We start from the raw sequence: 19,084 nt of genomic DNA on the forward strand, positions 1-19,084 counted from the left end.
GAGGATTCTCATCCAGCCACAGGTGAATCACCCACTGGGATGATCAGGCCTGTAGCAGTTATGGACAAAACAAGCCCCATACATCACTGTTCCCCACTACCATGGCAAGATCAGCTCCTGAGCTAGGTGTTTAAGATGTTTTGGAGCTGGGGTGTAAGGCTCAGTCACTGCATCTGTGAGAGGTGTTAAATGGTATAGAGTCTGCAGGAAGCCACTGGTAAAGTGCAGTCTTCAGGAAACTCAGATTTGTTTTTGGATCAGATCTGTACCTGTCCATCTGGCAAGACTGAAACTGATTCCAGCCCAGGGGATTATCCTAACCTCGCTCCAGTGGTTTTCAGTGTTGTTTTGATCTCAGGTTGGAGTGGAAGAAAATTAAGACACAGAGAAGGGGAGGTGCTGCTGGAGGAAGAAATGAAATGTCATTCTTCCCACCATGATGCCTAGCTAGCCCTGGATAAACAAAGCCCAAGATGTACATATTGAGATTACATTTGTCTTATCTGTGATCAGACATTGCTGGAAACAGAACTTGTGAAACAACAGTGCGAGAATAACAGTTTTCACTGGTAAGGAACAAGCTGTTCTTGGAGTGTAGAGGGAGTTTTGACAGCCTCATCAACAAAAAGAGCCTGTTATAAATGCTGCCTGATTCCCACCTCACACAGTCCAGACCCATAGCAGGACCTGGCTATAGCTCAGCAGGAGAGAAGTGCCATGTGTTTCCAAACTCCACCAGATGCATCTTCAGGCATGTAAATATCTTTAGCAGCCTGCCTATGCCTCCCTCCATACCTCATTTTCGTATGTGATAAATAGTGTCCTACATTGGGGCTGCTGAAGGAAGAAATGTGCTGAAGGCCAAAAGGTGCTCAGGTGCCTGGGGTGCTGAGAAAATCAGCAAGGAGGGCTGGATTGCTTCATCGATCTTTTAGGAGATGGGGCAGACTCATCCATTTGCCTTGATCTGTGCCCAGTGGTGAGGAGCTGCATATGGGGTCCCAAACAGCGAGCCCAAGGAGCCCACAGCAACACCAGGACCTCACGCATACAGAGGGGGAAACCCACAGGGCTGGGGAAGCACGGCAACAAGTGCTTTTCAACACCATTGTGCTGTGGTGGAGGAGCTGCCTCCTTGCCTGGATAAGCACCAGGATGAGCCCCAGGCTCCCTTCTCCCTCTTCTGCCTTGTGATGGGGAGCACAGGCTGCATTTTCCCCCACTGGTCTGAAGGTAGAGGTGCATAGATCCCCTGCAGCATCATTTATTAATGTTACCATCTCTGTATTAACTTTACCTTGTCTGTGACCATTTCCTGGCTTGCTTTGAAGCTCGCTGCTCTTTTCCTGGCTTGCATTAGCAGCAGCGTCACCAAAGCGCGGTGTTACAGCAGCCTGTGCTGTCAGATGTGCCTGATTTGCTTTCAGTGCAGCGCCAGACGGGCACGAGGCTGCACACGAGCAGATCCTGTTGCAAGACTGGAGTCCTGGGACATGCACGCGTGTGTGTGCATAAGGGTTCATGCATTTGGAGAAATAACGTTTCCCCTCCATCTGAGGCCAGCAGACTGAAATCCAAGCAAGCCTAAACTTCTTTACCATTGACGCCATAACAGCGTTTTGAGGTTTAGGAAAGGAGCGGAAAAAATGTGTTGCTGTAGTAAGGGGATTGTAATAAGATCTTAGCCTTGGAATACGGCGCTTCTTGGTGAGGCAGCGAGCTCTGCAGCGCTTCCGCCTCCTTGAGATTTGTGAGGAGAGATGTGCCCCAAAGAATGCTAGTCATCCCAAGCGGGGAGAAAACACAGCTGAGGGTGGACGGAAAGACATCCAGGAAAAACAGGAGAGCAAGGATATTCTGTTCTCCTTTTACCTCCCTTAGCTTGAGCAGAAGGGTGTTGGTAGTGCAGTGCAGGAGCTCACAGCAGCACTTAAAAGGAATCAGACTGCAGCAAGCAGAGGAGAATAAAGTGCTTGTACTGCGGACAGCTGGTTGTCCTGACCTGCGCCTATTTGTTCCTGGCCTGTAGGGATCAGAGTTGCATGGGGATGAAGCCAGGACTGAGGCTGCCTCCCAGGGCTGAGCAGCTCCTGGATCCATTGCAACACAAGTCCAAGTCCAGCCATGGGGGCTGGTGACACAGCAAATGATGACACCACAAAAGTCATGGAGGCTCCAAATAGCTTCTTGTTCACTCCTCCATGTCTGGTTGGGGGAATATTTGTTCCAAAAGAGGTTTCTTTTGATTGCACTTCAGAGCACAAAGTCTGCAGCTGTCCTTAGTACTCAAGGAGAGCAATTAAAGGCAAGATAAGGTCCTCTCCCCATTTCCCATTCTTAAATAATCCTGGGTAGTCTGGGCTGTCACGTTCAGTGATGTCAAAGCTGACTTACTGCACAGGTAGCTCAATGAGAAACGTCAGTTCTATGCTTGATATAGATCAAAAATGGAAAGATCTAATGTTACAAATTATCATAGAAGGAATAGAGGGAAGAACAATATATTTTTTCCCATGATAAATCCATAATGTGCCAGCCTTTTTGCATAGTCTTGATCTCCCTGTCTCAGGAAAAAAAATAGGAGAGAAGATACAGAGAGGGTGATAGGCATTGTCAAAGGCCTGGGCTACTCTGCATAGAGAATAATTTCAGCAGGACTCTAATCAGAAAATGCAAAAATGGAGATAGTTTATGGAGTTAAAAGTGTGCTGGAGATGATGAGAGCTGAACAATTGTTCATCATCCACCCACCATGAGGGGACCACATGAAACTGGCTGGGGCATGTTGAAAGCAGACTGAGATGGTGGTCCTGTACTCAGTGAGTACCTGAGCTCTGGAGCTCCTTGTCAGGAGACACTGGGTGCTGAGGGGTTATATGGGTTTTAAGTCCGTTGGCCAGTATTTTCTCATAAAAGGAGTAATTCATGAGGGCTGTTAAATGTAAGAAGATAAACACTGGATTCACAATGAGAAAGAAAGAAAAAGAAAGAAAGAAGGGTCTAGTCTTGTTAGGTGTAGGTAAAAAACTAGAAATAAGAAAATAGAAAGGAATGAGAAAATGGAAGGAATGTCCTGTGTTTCAGAAAAACAGGTGTCTGGGGAATGAAGTCAGGCTGGTGGGAAAAACCATTCCACATGGATATATACCTAAAGGTATACCAGCAAGTATTGTCTGCTGAAGACGGTGTCTCCAGGTGTTTGCAGGGCAGCATCCTGGTGTCTAAAGAAAATGCTGTAGTAGTAATTCAGTGAATTCTTCAGAGGAGCTTGTGATGCTCTGACCACATATGAGCGTGTTGTCTGGCAAGGAGGTTGAGAAGGGTGCAAATTTTTGTTTAGCTCTAAACTGAAATTCTTCTGAGGTTTGTTCCTGAGATTATGTAACCATTTTTTCAGGGATTTGAGTCCAGCTGTTCAGGCAGAATGGAGCATTATGAGCCAGAGCCTCCTTTGGCTTATCATCAGAGTGAAGCCAACACTCCAGGCACAGCGCAACTGGGACCACTGTGTTGTTACTTGGAAATCGGCCAGGTCTGCAGCTGAGGCATTATCAAAATGCGCTGTCTGTGAGCAAGTATCAGCCTGAATCTACAAAGTTATAAAGAAAGCTGAATCTTGAATTTGATCACAAAAACATACATTTCATTGGGGCTAATCAAAATGACAGGCTGAGACCTCAGCGCCCGGGATCTGGACTGTGTGGGTAGCTACCACAGGATGGATGTACAATAGACATGCAGTGAGATATGTATCAGCACAGTTCATCCCAGTGTGCCAAGCCAAGTTACTGATGGGAATTGTACTACTTGCTGATTGAAATCACTTTCTGTGATTGAAAATCCAGGAAAGGCTCAAGAGGCCAAATACACACCAAGCAGAAGTTTACTCTTGCTGCATGTTAGCCTTCTAAAACTGATGCCTGGTCCTAGCTGCTTCCCTAGGAGCTTTCTACCTTCATAGGGGGGAAGGCATTTTCAGGGAATGACTGATTTCACCTATCTTTGACAGTTCCTTTAAGATGGAAATTCTCATCTGGATGCAGAGGCATCTGAGACAACAAGTTTAGACTCGAATCCCACTTTCAGATGCCTAACATTAGATGACATAAATTCCTTATGAAGGTTCTTGAATTTTAATTCTTTCTTCAAATCTATTGCTGACAGCTCAAATATTTCCCTGCAAGCTTTCCTTTCTCTACAGTTTAAGAGAAAAAGTTCACTCTTCTAACTTAGTGGAGACTTGAGCAGGTGAGGATTTGTACAGTAAATCCTTATTTGAATTTCAATTAAATTTCAAGTAAAGTAGCTAAAACCAGGCAGTAATAAAATGATGACAGACACTTTTTCACCAGTGATGGGGTATTGCACATTATAGAACTTATTTTTCGCAAGTTCTTATTTTTTGTTATTGTATTATTAAGTCTCTGTTCTTATGGGATATGAGGGATAAAATTTAATGGAAATTCCATAGCATTCGCAGTAGCTAAATCGGAAAAAGAAGTCACTGTAACTCTGAGGGACTTGCAAACTGCTGGCCTGATCCTGCCACCCAGTGTGCATGATATTTTCTTGCTTGAATGAGCCCATTAATCTCAGTAGAGCTGCTTACATGCAGAAGCATTGCAAGTTCACATCAGCCTTCAGAACCATGGTATGCATTTGATGCATTCAGCTGCCAGTTCTGCAAAGGGGAATCAGGACTCATTTACTGATGGGGAATGTGTTTTTTTTTTTTTTTTCCCAATACTGGATTTCACTATGTTTACTACGTTTCTTTTTATTTATTTATTTTTTGCAGAAATGCATGTTCTCACACATTCATCAGCTATGAGACTGGATATAAAAACAAACCAAGGGATAATTCTAATGGATAGTGAGATTTTTAATTAACATCTGGAAAGTATTTTAAACTATTTCTCATGACAGATATGCAACCTAGAGCAGAGAGTGTAGCAGAAAAAGCTGAATTTTATTCCCCTTCTCTATGTTTAACAAGACATTTTTGTCTGTTGAAACAAGTGGATGAGAAAACAAATCCTCAGGCAATAGATTTCCACTCATCACCAACAGAACACGCTCATCTACCGTTAGATGTACAAAGTACCTGTATTTTGTTTATTGCCCCCTTGCAGAAACTGGTCATGCATGTCTGGAGTAAATCACTTGTAAATCAAACATAACAAACTAAAAAAGCAATCTATAGGGTTTCTTAAAATAATCTCTGGTGTATATGTGCAAATGTATAAACTTTGCAGCTCTTGCAGGGGTGTAGCTGAGGACAGAATGTTACCCTTTGAGTTTGGGTGGTTTTGTGAAACACATTTTAAAAAGCCCACAATATGCCTCCTAGAGTCATAAGTCAGCGGTTGGGTGACTGGTTTGAATTAAGACAACGAACAAAGACAAACGAAACATAATCCTGCACGTCTGTACATTCTGGAGGCTTTCCTCTTCATTTGGTGTCAGTACTGAACCAAAAGTATTTAGAGAGGCAATATTATTGAACACAACAAATAGGAAGCAAAGCATAATTTTTGTTAGGGGTAAGTCATCCCTTAGGCAGAAGCATTCCATCGGTCTTACTGCATTTCACTGCACTGAATTATGGTTAATTTGTGGTCGGAAAAAATAGAGGCACTGTGGTTACCGCAAATTATATACTGCGTTTCCAGTTTAAAGGGAAACAAAAGGCATGTGTTGTAAATATAAACTTTTTTTCTCCAATTTTAAAAACAAAAATCCATTCGGATGCTTAGTTCAGACTCTATTCAGCATCTATAGTAACTATGCTATTTCAGTGCTCATTTAGGAAATATTTCTCTAGTGGGAAAATGAAAATCAGTACAGTTGAATAATTGGCAAGTATGAGTTAACTGTATTCTGGTGTCTAGCTCTATACAATGGTGACAATATTTGCTCCTGATGGTATAACCAGAAAAGAACATTTTTGTGTTGAGCAATGACAATTATTAGCCATTAGAAGAAAATGCCAACACAAATGTTGGATTCTCCCATCATTTGGGATCTCTAACTCAGCACTGTAGCTTTTTCCAGAGGATATATGCCAAACATTAGAGCTTAAGGCAGGAATTGCTTGTTAAGACTTGTTTCTTAGGAGGTCAGGCTAAATGATCCAAACAGTGGTTTTAACCTTAAGATTTCTGGCTCAGGGACTGCCATTTGGGACACGGTTTTTGTATTGTCAGGCCTTGACTATGGGAACCTCCTTAGCAGAGATATGCAGTTTTGATTATATCTGCTGTACATTTTGCTTTCAAAAACTTGCATTCTGAAAATAACTGAGCCTTGAATATTGCCTATTGCTCATTTCAGAGAGAAAACCAGTTAGTCAGAAATGAAAGGATCCCTTTTATCACTGATGCAATATTTCTGGAAAAGGAAAGCTCCATTCTGCAAGGCTGCTTGCCAGCTTAAGTAACATGCTGAGGACCTCCAAACCCAAAGGTTCATATTTCTGGGAATTCTACCAAGAAATCTGGGTAGCCTGGTAGAGAGCAAGGCAGATGTGGACATAGATGTGATGGAAGGTTTTGTACTGCAGGACTGAGAAGAATGCTTTATACAGCAACCTGCCTCTTCCTTCTTCCACAAGTGACCTTGAAGCAGAAATTTTGGACATCATAAGCCTTTCCCCCTGCAACAGTGTTGTGCAATTTTGTGTAGCTTTTTTTTTTTTTTTTTTTTTTTTTTTTTTTTTTTTCCCCAGGGCTCTAATCAATGTATTGGTTTATTTGGAAGAATGTGCTCATGTTATATTGATAGGTCTGCAGTTAGGCATTAATGGCAGTGATTACTACTGGTTCAGCCAGGGCTAGAAACAATGGAAAAATCTCATGATAAACTCTCAAAACTTGGCTGCAATTTTGCAAGCACAAGTAGTTTTGGAAACTTTAGATAAGCTTCCAAAGGTTTAGATCCAGGTCCAAACAAAACGCAAATGCTAAAATTATGAGGCTTGTGCATCACTAACACATACTACCATATTTACTTCTATGAGGAAATACTAAACATTTTATGGATTTTTCATGCCCCAGTTGGTTCTCTACACTGGCTGGGATTGCTGTAGCCTGCTGTTGCAGCTATATAGACATCAATAAAGATGAATAAAGCTGGGCAGTCAGATTCTAATTTATGCTGATCGTTTGGATGGCTCAGGGCACTTCAGCACACATGCTTAGCCAGTGACCTTTCACACTTGCCTTCTAGATCAAAGCACTTTATTCGTCCACTTCCAAGAAAATCACAAAGACAAAATTCCCATTCAGCACGCCTTTATTAATCTACAAAGGGCCAAATCCTGACGCCTTTAATCTGCTCCTACTCGTCACTGCAATGATTTAAAGAGCAGAGCATTGCCTTCAGAGGGCTGGGCCCAAAATCAATATGGAGAAAGGCCAAACTCTCTGTAGATATAAACGAAGACAGGACCGCCGTGTTCAGACAGGATCTCACAGTCTCCATACTCCCTTGCTTCCAAGCCCTTTGTCTGTGAATCTGATAAATCCTCAGCAAAAGTTAAATTTCCCTTGTGCATTTTTCACTTTGCTGTTTTTTGCTGAATGCTCGCTGTCTCCTGGCAGATGTTTGCTGTGCTGGGTCTTGCTTGCTATGGGGAACTCACTGGGTGGCCCTCGGAGAGATGCACCAGGATAGGCAGGTGCTCCGTGCTTCACAGGATCTAGTTGCATAGCACCTAGTCTATATTCCTGATAATTTCTTCATAACTAAGTACACTCAGACAATTTCTACAAGTGTTCATGCAAAAGGATCTGTTCTGTAATCCATCGGTGCAATCTGTTCGGGTCTCTTGAGGCTGTAGCAGGCGAACTCCCCCAAAACTTGCTTCCAATTCACAACTGTGTCAATGAAAGGAGAATCAGGGCATCTGATACACACACATGAGAATAAAAAGCATCCCCAGTGACTGTGGATTGGTCACAACTTCAATTTTCCTCCTCCTGATTAATTTCCATACTTCTGAAAAGACAAACTTCTGTTCACTCCTTATGGTTTATGTTTGCTTGTGTTTGATACTATTTAAATGTGCTTAAAAAAAATCAAGCAAGCTCGATTTCTTGCTGGTGCTGAGCTTCCTTTTCAGGCTATGTTCTCACCCTCAATCCTTGTTAAAAAAGCACGCACAATAGAACTATATTTTTTATTTTAGATTTTTCATCAGTTTTAACAGCAGTTAACACATCTCTGTAAGGATAAAAAGGTTGATCTAAAAAAGAAAGTATTAAATATATTTCCCTCAACAGAAAATTAGTTTTTCAGTAAAGCACCTTTTCACGATGGGTCCTTCTTTCCATAGAAATATCTATTTTACTTAAAAACTCACATGCATTTAAATAGAGTTGAAAACTAAATATTGCAGCTATTACTTGGAACACAGGACAAACCTGATTCTGCTGAAAGTATCAGGACTTTTCCCGGTGAGTATACTTTTCAGGACAGCTGAAGGAATATCTCTTTTACATCTGTTTCACTGGCAGACAATATGCCAGCTGAAAACCAATTAATGGTTAGTGATAATTATCTGAGATTGAAATTTCTGCCTATATTCATTTTTAATGATGGCTTTGAAATATTAAAAGCAAGGAAATGGGCAGATCAGAGGACAGATTCATAACCCAGCTGTGATGCCACAGACAGAATTAACAAAATGAAGACAAATACATGTTTTTAATGAGCTGGGACAGAGCTAATATGTTAATGAAACACCAGTTTTAGACACCTGGCCGTAGAAAATTTCCTTTTTCCTGCTAGAATTTGGATTGAGGTTGAATTGCAAGTGTTTTTCACACACTTCAGAGAATTGCATACCACGAGGAGGATCTCTTGGTGCCCTGCTGCCATGCACTCTTTGGGAGCAGGGATGTTTTCCTGTAGACCCTCAGAGACCTCTCACCTCAGCACATGCTCTGGGAGCTCTGAGGGTGGTTGCTTTACATGTTCAGAGCTCCTCTAGGAGGTCTGCAATGGATCTCAAGGGTGTGGAAAAAATAAAAAGTGTATATACAAGGTATAAATGCACATTGGTACAAAAGGTGCCACGTGAAGCTGCTGGAGCCTCAGAGAGTCAACATATGCTCAGGCATGTTGAGCTGAAAAGCTGTTATTTCATCCCGAGCTCACACTCTTGTGCCTGGCTTTTGGAAGCATGCTCATTGTGTACAAGCTCAGTCATATATAGGTTTTACTGCATCACTTTGCAGTCTCTGTAGTCCTTTGTGTTTCTGTCTCTTGGTTCCCCATATGGTGTCTGCAGCACACCTGTAGGATGGAGGAATGCTGTCATCTGGACCTGGGCACCCATATCTTGAATATCACCTTTGGTAATATAAGATGTGCTTGGATCAATAATTTCTATCACATTTACACTTAGACCAATAATCTCAGAAACTTTTATTGAAAACAAAACAAAGAGAAGCCAGAGGCGTATTTTGAGATCTCTGGCCACTCTAAGAGTTTTGTAGGTGCAGTCGCAGCCCCTGCGAGCAGAAGGATATTTCCAACCCCCAGCTAACTGTTATCACTCCACTCTTTTTCTTGTCATCTCTCTCTATATATATCTTCAGGAAAGGTGCAGCAGTGCTAAGAAAGAGTATTTCTGGTGCAGCCACATGTATTTGCTATAGGGTCTTGACAAACTGCTTCTCCAGCCTGGGTCCCACTCAGATTCGCAGGGACTTGCTGACACACAACTCCAGTTTCTGAACTGCTCTGGGCGCCTCTCTGCCAGATCTCCTGCTTCAGACAAGTGCTAAAAAGGACCGTGTTACTATCCCCAGCTCAGGCCAAAGCATCTGGCAACACAATGAGTGATTTTTCAGCCTGCTGGCCTGGCTCACACAATTTGAGTCTTAATTCAGCTTCTCCTGGCAGGACTCTCGCACTGTTGCCTGCTTGTGGATGTGTGTCAGCTGGATGCCTCGTTCCTGTGGAGGATGAAATGGAGCCAGGCACCAAGCAGATTTTTCATCTTTGAATGCCAGCTTTCTTTGTTTTACTTGTAACTGCTTTTGTGTTATAGCTTACTCACCTGAAGGACAGCATGATTATGCTAATTTCTTTAAGAAGGATGCAGAAGAGTTCATTATTAGTGAGCTTCTGGAAACCAAGACCTGTAGATCTTTGGAAAGAGGATGGCCTTGAGAAATCCTGCAGTGAAGTCAGCAGCGGGTGTCCCTTACAAACAACCCCTGGCATCAGAAAACTGGTGGGGGAATTTTCTGCAGAGACAAGTTTGTCAGCTCTGTTCTAGGCTACCTCAATTTAAATTATGAAATCTGCCTCTGACGTAAAACAAATAAATAAATCTTTATGAGAAAAATCGTGTCTGAGAATTTACACCTATCTAACGCTCATCAACCATACAGAAAATTACACCTGCGCAGGGTATGGGGTAAAACATCACCTTTAACTTTGTTGGAAAGCTAGATTAGGGTGGGAATGCACGGCACTGTCCAGTGCAGGAATCCTGCTATGCTGCCAGGTGGTGTTACTGACCAAGGAAATTTCCCATGAATATTGGAGTTCTTCAGCAGACAGGTGTTCATCTGGCTGCAGCACCAGTCAAAGGGGAAGTCCTGCAGGAGGGTAAAAGCCTTTTATGCTCTCATGATTCATGAAAGATGAGTGGAGTAATGAGACCAATGCTGCTGTTGCAGACATCTTTCCAATTTCTGTCTGATGTTCATGTGCTTCAAAGATGCTGTGCACTCTGCTGACAGGACACGCTGCTGCAAACTGGAATGGAGGACACATGTCCCTGGGCTTTATCTAACATCTAACCTTGCTTTGATGTTATCTCTGAAGGGAAAGGTCAGGGAAAATTGCTATCTTTTCCCAACAAATTGAGCAGATAAGCAAAGTCCTGCAATAATAGTTGGCAAAGAAGATTGCCTCTTTAAAGTCAGCTTGCTGCAGCAGGGATCAGCCACGGGCTTTGGCAGGTTCACAGGAGCCAAACTCATGAAGACTGGGCTGAGCAGCTCTGAGAGCTGCAGAGCTGATAGGAGCCCAGGGCCAGCTGGCTGAGTAACTGAAACCCTGGAGACCCCAATATCCATAAACTGGAGAAGAGCAAAGGGGAAAAGAGAAAGAAAGGGTCTACATCTTCTCCCCCAGGGACCTGGTGGCTTCTTTCCAGCTCTTTGATGCCACATAGCAAACACGTCCATGGGGCTCACTGTGCTGCACCCCAGCACTCACTGTGGTCATCTCACACCATGTCCTCCTCATCTTCGCGTGACACAACACCGATGACGTTGCCACACCACATGATGCAGCCCGTTGGCAGGGGGCACGCTCCTGTCACACGGCTGGCACGCTGCAACAAGCCCCACTTTTCTGTACCATTTGCTTTCCAAATCGGGGGCTGGCGCGCTTTCCAAATCGGTGAGGACACACAGTGTGCCAAGCAGTGAGGGAAGATGCAGGAACGGCGTGATTAAAAATGTTAAGTAATCACCAGGGAAGTTAAATGAGCTAGATTTCCAGGGAAAGTTAAAGGATGAGTTTGTGTGTGTATATATATATATTTATAGCCATATACTTATATTTACAGTCATATATATGCATATATACATATTTGCATGCACCAAGATAGAAGATGAGGATGGTTTTAGAACAGAATTCACAAATTTTCAGCATTTTCTCTGGTACGCTATTTCCTCAGATAATGTGCAACTGATGTGTGGGGGTTGTTCCACATCTATTTCCTATTGCAGACAGAGCTATTACTTAGGTAATCAATATTTAATCTCTATTAAGGGGAGTCATTTTTAAGGTTGCTTTAAAAAGTGCATCTGCAGCACTGGGTATAAATCACGGCCCTGCAGAGCTGTGCTGGGCTCAGGATATTTTCAAGTATCTTGAGGGAGGAACAGCCCTTTGCTTGGGGAGGGAAGAAAAAAAAAAGGAAAGAAACCCAAGAAGCTTGGGTAGGTCTGCCTATTTCAGGCAATGGAGTGGGTCCAAAATAGCACAGGCTTGATTCACACCCTGGTTTTGGTAATGGTGATAGAGAATGTGGGCAAAGGGTATCAGCATCTGTCCTGCCGTGAGTCAGCAGCTGTAACCAAGCTGCCTGCAGCCATCTCTCTCCTCCACTCCCAGAAAGGCAGCTTGGGCAAAGCTGAAATGTTTTGCCGAGATACATTGGTTCATAGCAGGAAGGGCTGGGGATAGTCTGATAGAGACAGACTCAGCTGCTAAAGGCTACTCTACTGGCTGGGAATGCAGAGAATCAGATTTAATCCTTTCTCTGCCTAATTTGGAGTGATCTGGGATGAAAGTGCTGCTCTGGGTGAAGGAAGGCAGGAATTTGAATCTGTTCTGCTGGGACCTGCATAGAAAGTTTCTTATTCAAAGCACAGTTTCAAAGTAGCCTCAGCATGAGTCCCCACCACTAAGCACACCAAGGGGCAAAAGGTGAGTGCCCCAACCCCTATGGCTCACTGGTTGCCAATGGTCAGACTGGTCCCAGTTCTGGCAGAGGCTGTGGTGGTGTGAGCTCAGGGTGTTTGTCCCTGCTTCCCACCACAGCCCTGACTCCGTGAACCCCAGGGAGAGAAAGGACTCCCAGCCTTTCAAAAGACATTCATGATTGTATAACCACATAGATTTTATGCTGAAATACCTTTTTTTAAATCTAAGAGCTATACAGATAGGTTAATTCAGTAGGAACTGGATGGGATAAGTGATAGCTGTGCCGGTTTTAACAGTATCTGAATAAATCAAGACAAGAGCAAGGGTGAGACACGTATCTGTAAGCCCAGCACTGAAACATACCTGATGCTACAATTTTCCTACCTATCACTACGATATAAATCTGTGATTGCTCTCCCAGGCTGCTAACTGCACTCATGGGATTGGGACACCTTTAACAGCAAAGAGACATTTTGTTTGGATATGATCTGACTAAAGATTTTGAGAAAACATTTAGGTATTAGGCATGAAAAAAAGGCATGGGGGGTGAGATTTATTCTGAGATTTATCAGAATTATCAGAAATAAACCCTGAGTCAACACAGCTTGATTATTTGCAGTCATGGTTCAAGGCCAGCAGAATGCATCAGCCGCACAAAGGGCACGCTGGCCCAAGGCTGCTGAAAGTTAATATTGTGCAATAGTTCTGCAGATGTGCAATAACAAGCTATTCCCAAAACCAAGGCTCAGTTCAGCAGAGATCGAAATCAGCAGAAAGAATGAGCACAGAACAGCATCAGAAAGCACCAAGTAATCCACCCATGACAAAAAAAAAAAAAAAAAAAAAAAAGGCATGTTTTTCTTTAGTTTCGTTTGCTCCAGGGCTCTGCTTTCTGGCTGCTCACACCAAACACATGGTGGCTTGCTTCTGGGCTCCTACTTGGCTTTCAGCACTTTGCAGCACAAAAAGAAATAATAATAAGTAAATAAAATCTGGGTGTGACTGAGGGAATAATTTATCCCAGGATCTGCTCCCAACAGACAGTGCAGATGTGCCAGGGTTGGCTCTGGTTTATAAATGGCCAGCACACAGGTTTTTCTTCTCCAAAGGGAGCTACTTCTCGAAGGCATCGTCTTCCAGGGTTGGATGCCTCTCATGTTTGGTGTGAATCAAAAACAGTGTCTTACTTCAAGACTAATGCAGTACACTTAAAGGTTTCAGCAGCCAGAAAGGGCCAGTCCACTCTATTAATGAATCCAAAGACTTCTGCTATGATAGCTCAATGCCTGACAATACATGTCTGATTATCCTGTCTGACAGCAGCGCTTCACAAGAGCCACAGGAGAACATTTAAGAAAGCAAATGTTCATGAAATAAATTATGCATAGGAAAAGCTTCAATTTGCCCTGATAGTAGGTGGTTTTTGCTCAGGTTTGTAGGAGTTCGCACTCCCTCTGAAGAAGGAATATTTGGCTCATAGCTGCTGTGGATGTTCTCTGTAAGTAATGGATAATTCTTTTTGGAATTTGTCTCAAATAAGATGGTTTCACCTGTTTCTCATGCTGTAGAGAAGAGTGAGAAGAACCCCCCCCACCCTCTGCCGGCATGTTAGACACCTTTTTTTGATGTTCTCCTTGAAAGCACAGAGATAGAGAGGATGAGGCTGGTTTAAGAACTTGATGAAATATATATCTGTATATTGAATAAAGCTCTGACGATGCAAAACACTTGCAGAAGTCATGGATAATGGGTGCAAACTGAAATCTTCACAAGTCCTTTAGATTTTTCAATATCACAAATTTCTTCTGAGCGTGACTTAAGACTGAAGGCTGGCTCATATTTCACAAAGATTGTTTGTCCCCACCTTCTCCACGCCGTTTGTTTTAAATTCAGGGCTCTGCGTTGGGACGCTTTATTTATGGTCGCAGTATTAAGATAGGTCTTGGCAACATCTCCTCCTACAAATGATAAATATTTGTAAAATGGTTTGAATTGTATACACAGAGATACTAGATTAATAGATGCAACACAGCAGAAGCTGAGCTTTTCCAGTCGTGTCTGTTCACTGCTTTTGTGCTGATGCACAGCCTTGCTCCAGAATTTACTGTTTCAAGCTTCTGCTCCAGACAGGGTTGTACATTACCATTTCAATGGTTTAGTTTTAATTAACCATTTTCCCAAGGAAGATTCCAAATAATAAAAATGGAGACCAGGGATATCAATTTCCAGGTTTGGTAGTATTATGCAACTCTCTGCCTATTTTTACGGGGTTTTATTCTGTTTTCCAACTTTCCTTAATCCCATCTAAATGATCCATATATTTTTTTTCAGCACTAAATCTTAAGTGACTCTCTCTAAAAGCTTTGTAATGCCCAATATGTTTTGTTCCTATTTGAGGGTTTACCTTATTTCAGACAAAAAAGCAATTTCAATGAAGCTGAAATGTATGGTTTTGGTTTCAGGACTACCTCTCTCTGACATAAAACTACTAAGCCTTTATTGAAATATATATGATTCTACCATAAACGCCCCTTTTATAGAATGCACCTGGTGAATATAATGGAAAACATATTTGTTTCGTATAAGAAACCGAGCAACTGTTCTGTAATAATATATAGTCTATTTGATATTTAAAAGGTCATAATTTTACACAAAGAAAAGAAAAATGCAGGCACAGTAAAAAGTAACATTAGAAAATTTAGCTGCACATCTCACACATCTGTTTTTGTATTATGCTGATAGGAGCAGCTGACTTACGTACAACACGCTGTAATAAAAGAAAGCGAGATTGAAGTAATGTCTCAATACCTCACTGGCCCTCTGATTTAGCATTTCCCAGTCTGTAAAAAACCTAACCTTCCAGTCCCTTGGGAGATAAAAATACAGTTCCCATTTTTTCAGGCGAGAAGAACTGAGGCATTGGATGGGCAAACGCATTTCCAAATGCCACCCAGGAAGCCCACAGGAGAGCTGGAGCAAGCCAGGTTTGCTGAGTGTGAGATCAAGTTCAAAGAGCCTTGTTTGAATGGCTGCACATAACATAGTACATCTTAGGACCTCCAGTGAACCAGGTGCTACCTGAGAGCTCAGGAGTGTGAACTGCTCCATAGGAGAACACAAACCTCCTTTGATATGTTAAGTGAAACTCATTAGATGTAACATCTCCTCTAACATCTTGAGATACACAGCACTGGCAAGGAAAACCTAGGTCCCCTGCATTCCTGGAGCAGATATAGAGGGTCACCCCTGCCTCCAGCTGAACGATACAAGGAGGTCACAACCACCTCTGAGACTTCCCTGACCCAATACACATAAAGAGACACAGCTTTTATAGTAAACGTACCACATCTCAGTCTCTGCCTTTTTATCATCTCATTGTACAAGCAACAGCAAAGCACAAGGTCCATAATATTGCATATTCAGAATATCTGACGTAGTGGTGGATCAAAGTACATTGTAGATTTTGTTCTTGAATAACTGGTTTCTGCATTCAAGTGATTTGGAGACAATGTTATTTCATTTGTGAAGGATTCTGAAATCTTTATAATATGATGAGGCCGCGTGTGTGTATATAAAAGTGTATTTTATATATGCACAAAAATGTATTTATGTTTATATAAAAATGTGTATGTACATTATTTATATAAGTGTGTGTTGTAGATTTATACATGTATATAAATAATTGCAAATCTGATTTTCATTATTTGGAGGGCTGAGAGGTTGTATTTGAATTCTTGGAGTTGATTCTACCATTAAAAGTATCTCTGCTGTTCAAGGAGAATGACTGCCTGTCTGTTTGTCTGTCTGCCTCTCTGTCCTTCAGTTTAGACACAGACACAGTCTTTCTCACAGAATTTTCTGTGCAGGTGGAGTAACTCAGAGGATGATGGCCTTAGGCAGTTTGAGCCTCCTTGTACTAAGACCAATGGTGAAATTCTCACTTGGACATGCCCTTAATATCTGAAGGATGACCTATGCCAGATCCAAAAAATTCAGGAGCCACAGCACTTATTACTCAGAAACCAGTATTTCACATTTGGCTTCTCAGCAGAATCCAGTGTCTAAGCTCCACTCCTGGGGTTCCTTGCACTGCTGGAGAGATCTGGGTGCTCACAGTGCATCCCAGGAGACATCCCTGCCTTGGGGGGAGACTGTCTCCCCATGCAAAATAAATAAATAAATATAATAACATACAGCTCTAGACAGAACAGATTTTTCTAGTGAATAGTGACGTTACTCACTTTTCAAGGGCTTTCAAGGGCTCTTTCAGGGTTCTTGTGTGGAACAATGCTGGGAAAATCGGTGGCACTCTCCAGTCTTGTCAGAAGGTGCTGACACCCTGGTCTGGACAGCCACATACACTGCTTTCTTGTTCACCAAAACCCTTTTTTGAAAGGCAGTGATGTAACTTAAACATGGGCTGAAACTCTGGGAACGAACAATTCTTCATATCCTGAAAGAATACCTCTATATCTTGAAAAGCAAAAAATGTGGGATGAATCCTCTAAGGTTGAAAGGATCTGAATGTACTTTTCCCCCATCCTAACTGCCCTAATCTGTAGGCACTGAGGGAAGCAGTAGGCACTGCTATGTTCTTGGTGGAGATTGATACCCTTGGTGCACCTGTTTAAATTGCCTCTTAAGCATTTAAATTAGCTTAATAACCCTTGACTCGTAATTCTGAAGACTTGTATTTGAAGAGGGAACTTGTAATTTTTAGAGGAAGGAAGGAAGGAAGGAAGGAAGGAAGGAAGGAAGGAAGGAAGGAAGGAAGGAAGGAAGGAAGGAAGGAAGGAAGGAAGGAAGGAAGGAAGGAAGGAAGGAAGGAAGGAAGGGAGGAAGGAAGGAAGGAGTGGAGAGCAGACCCATGAAGACACGTGTTTTCTGATCTGTTTTTATCATCCCCAGAGCTGTGCATATCAGCCATAGCAAACATAGCCTTCTTTGGGCTACTGACTGAATAAGATCTGGATGCATGATCAAAGAGATATTTTTGAGAGACATTGCAGTTTTACCCTCCTCTTTGAAATCTCTTGGTGCTTGCTTTCAATCTTAAACTTTTCAGTTCCTTTCCATGCAAATATCTCACATTTCCAAAATCAGATTACTGAGAAAATTATGCTTTTTGGATAAAAGTCCTTGCGTATAGGAATGGCAGAAAAAAAAATAAAAATGAAAGAACACTTTCTGCTAGTATTTGAAGCAGAATGAGATTGTCAGGGATGGACTCCTGGGTTCAATATTTCAGTGTTCAACACTGTTGCTGTGTAAACCACTCAGCAACTCCATGCCTCATTTTATATCTCAGTGGAGGTATGCATAAAATGTTATTATTTCTTTCCATCTCTCTCTTTCTTTTCTTTTTTTTTTTTTTTAAACTGAACTTTGGCTGTGCATTGCACCATACCAAAAACAGTTCCTGCTCATGGGAAATACAATCTGTCAAAAGGTATTGTTCATTTAGACAAAGCCCTGGCTGTGCAGGTGATATAGGCATGGGCAAGTACCGCATCTTCCTGTTTCTTCTTTAAAGAACACAGTTGGAGAAATACAGGGATAATAATGAAAATACCAACATTGTTAGCACAGTCTGGACCCCCCTTGAGGAATATATGCAGCTTCTAAAAGGTAAGGAAATGTTAGGACCAGCAGGGAAAGATGGGGCTGTGTTTCTCAAGTCTAAGTGACTTGCCAACACCATCTAGAAAACCTATAGCAGAGCAGAGAGTGGACCCACAAGTGTAGGCTGCTGTCTTCACCCCCCTGAGTTGCAGGAGCTATGTACTATGTAAGATGAGGGCTAGCTGAAGTGAAGACAGCAGTCTGTCCATTGCACCAGGGCATCAGGTTTGCAACAAGACCTGGAAAGGTGTCGGAGTCAACAGCATCACTGCAAAATGAGAACAGAGCTGAGTGTCCCCATGGCATGGTGTTATGTGGGGAGGGGGGCTCTTGTAGGCGATGTGCAGCATTGCCAGCTTGATATGAGCCAGGATTTGGAGCAAGCTTTTTCTCTTCCTCTGCCCCATTTAGTAGCAACAATGAATTTGGCTGAGCAAAGAAGATATTGGTTCCCCTCTTTTTTTAAAACAATAACTACAACAACAAACACTTCTTAAGATTTAAGAGGTTTTTGACTTCAATACCTTTGACTCCAAAAATACAATAAGCAAGAGTTTGCTGTGGTGCATCAAATATGTTGAGGTTGTTTACAATTTTTACCAAAAAAAATGTTTTCCTTCAATTGAGACATTTTGTTTTCTTAAAGAAAATAAACAACCATCAGAGCCAAGCCCCCCAACAAATGGTGTGTCCCCAGAAACTGATTGCTCTGTGGAATAAAGGTTGATGGGGACGGTGACCTCCCTGCACACTGGCCAGGCATCCCTCTGCCCAGACCCTGGCCTGCTCAGGCTCTTCCCTCCAGCTGCTCTTCATTTTCCTTCCCTCTTGCCAGCCAATTTATCTCCCTCCCCTCCGTATCTCTGCCCCTTCCTTTGTTTTTCCTTTCAGCTAATCCCTTCCTGCTTTTCCCCTGGCCCCTTCTGTGCTACATATACACACACTTTTCTATCCAGGAAAGTTAATTTAGATTAAGGGAAGGGGTGGATTTGAGAAAGAATAGCTC

This window comes from Aythya fuligula, chromosome 4, assembly GCF_009819795.1.
Source record: "Aythya fuligula isolate bAytFul2 chromosome 4, bAytFul2.pri, whole genome shotgun sequence".
Classification (NCBI taxonomy): Eukaryota; Metazoa; Chordata; class Aves; order Anseriformes; family Anatidae; genus Aythya; species Aythya fuligula.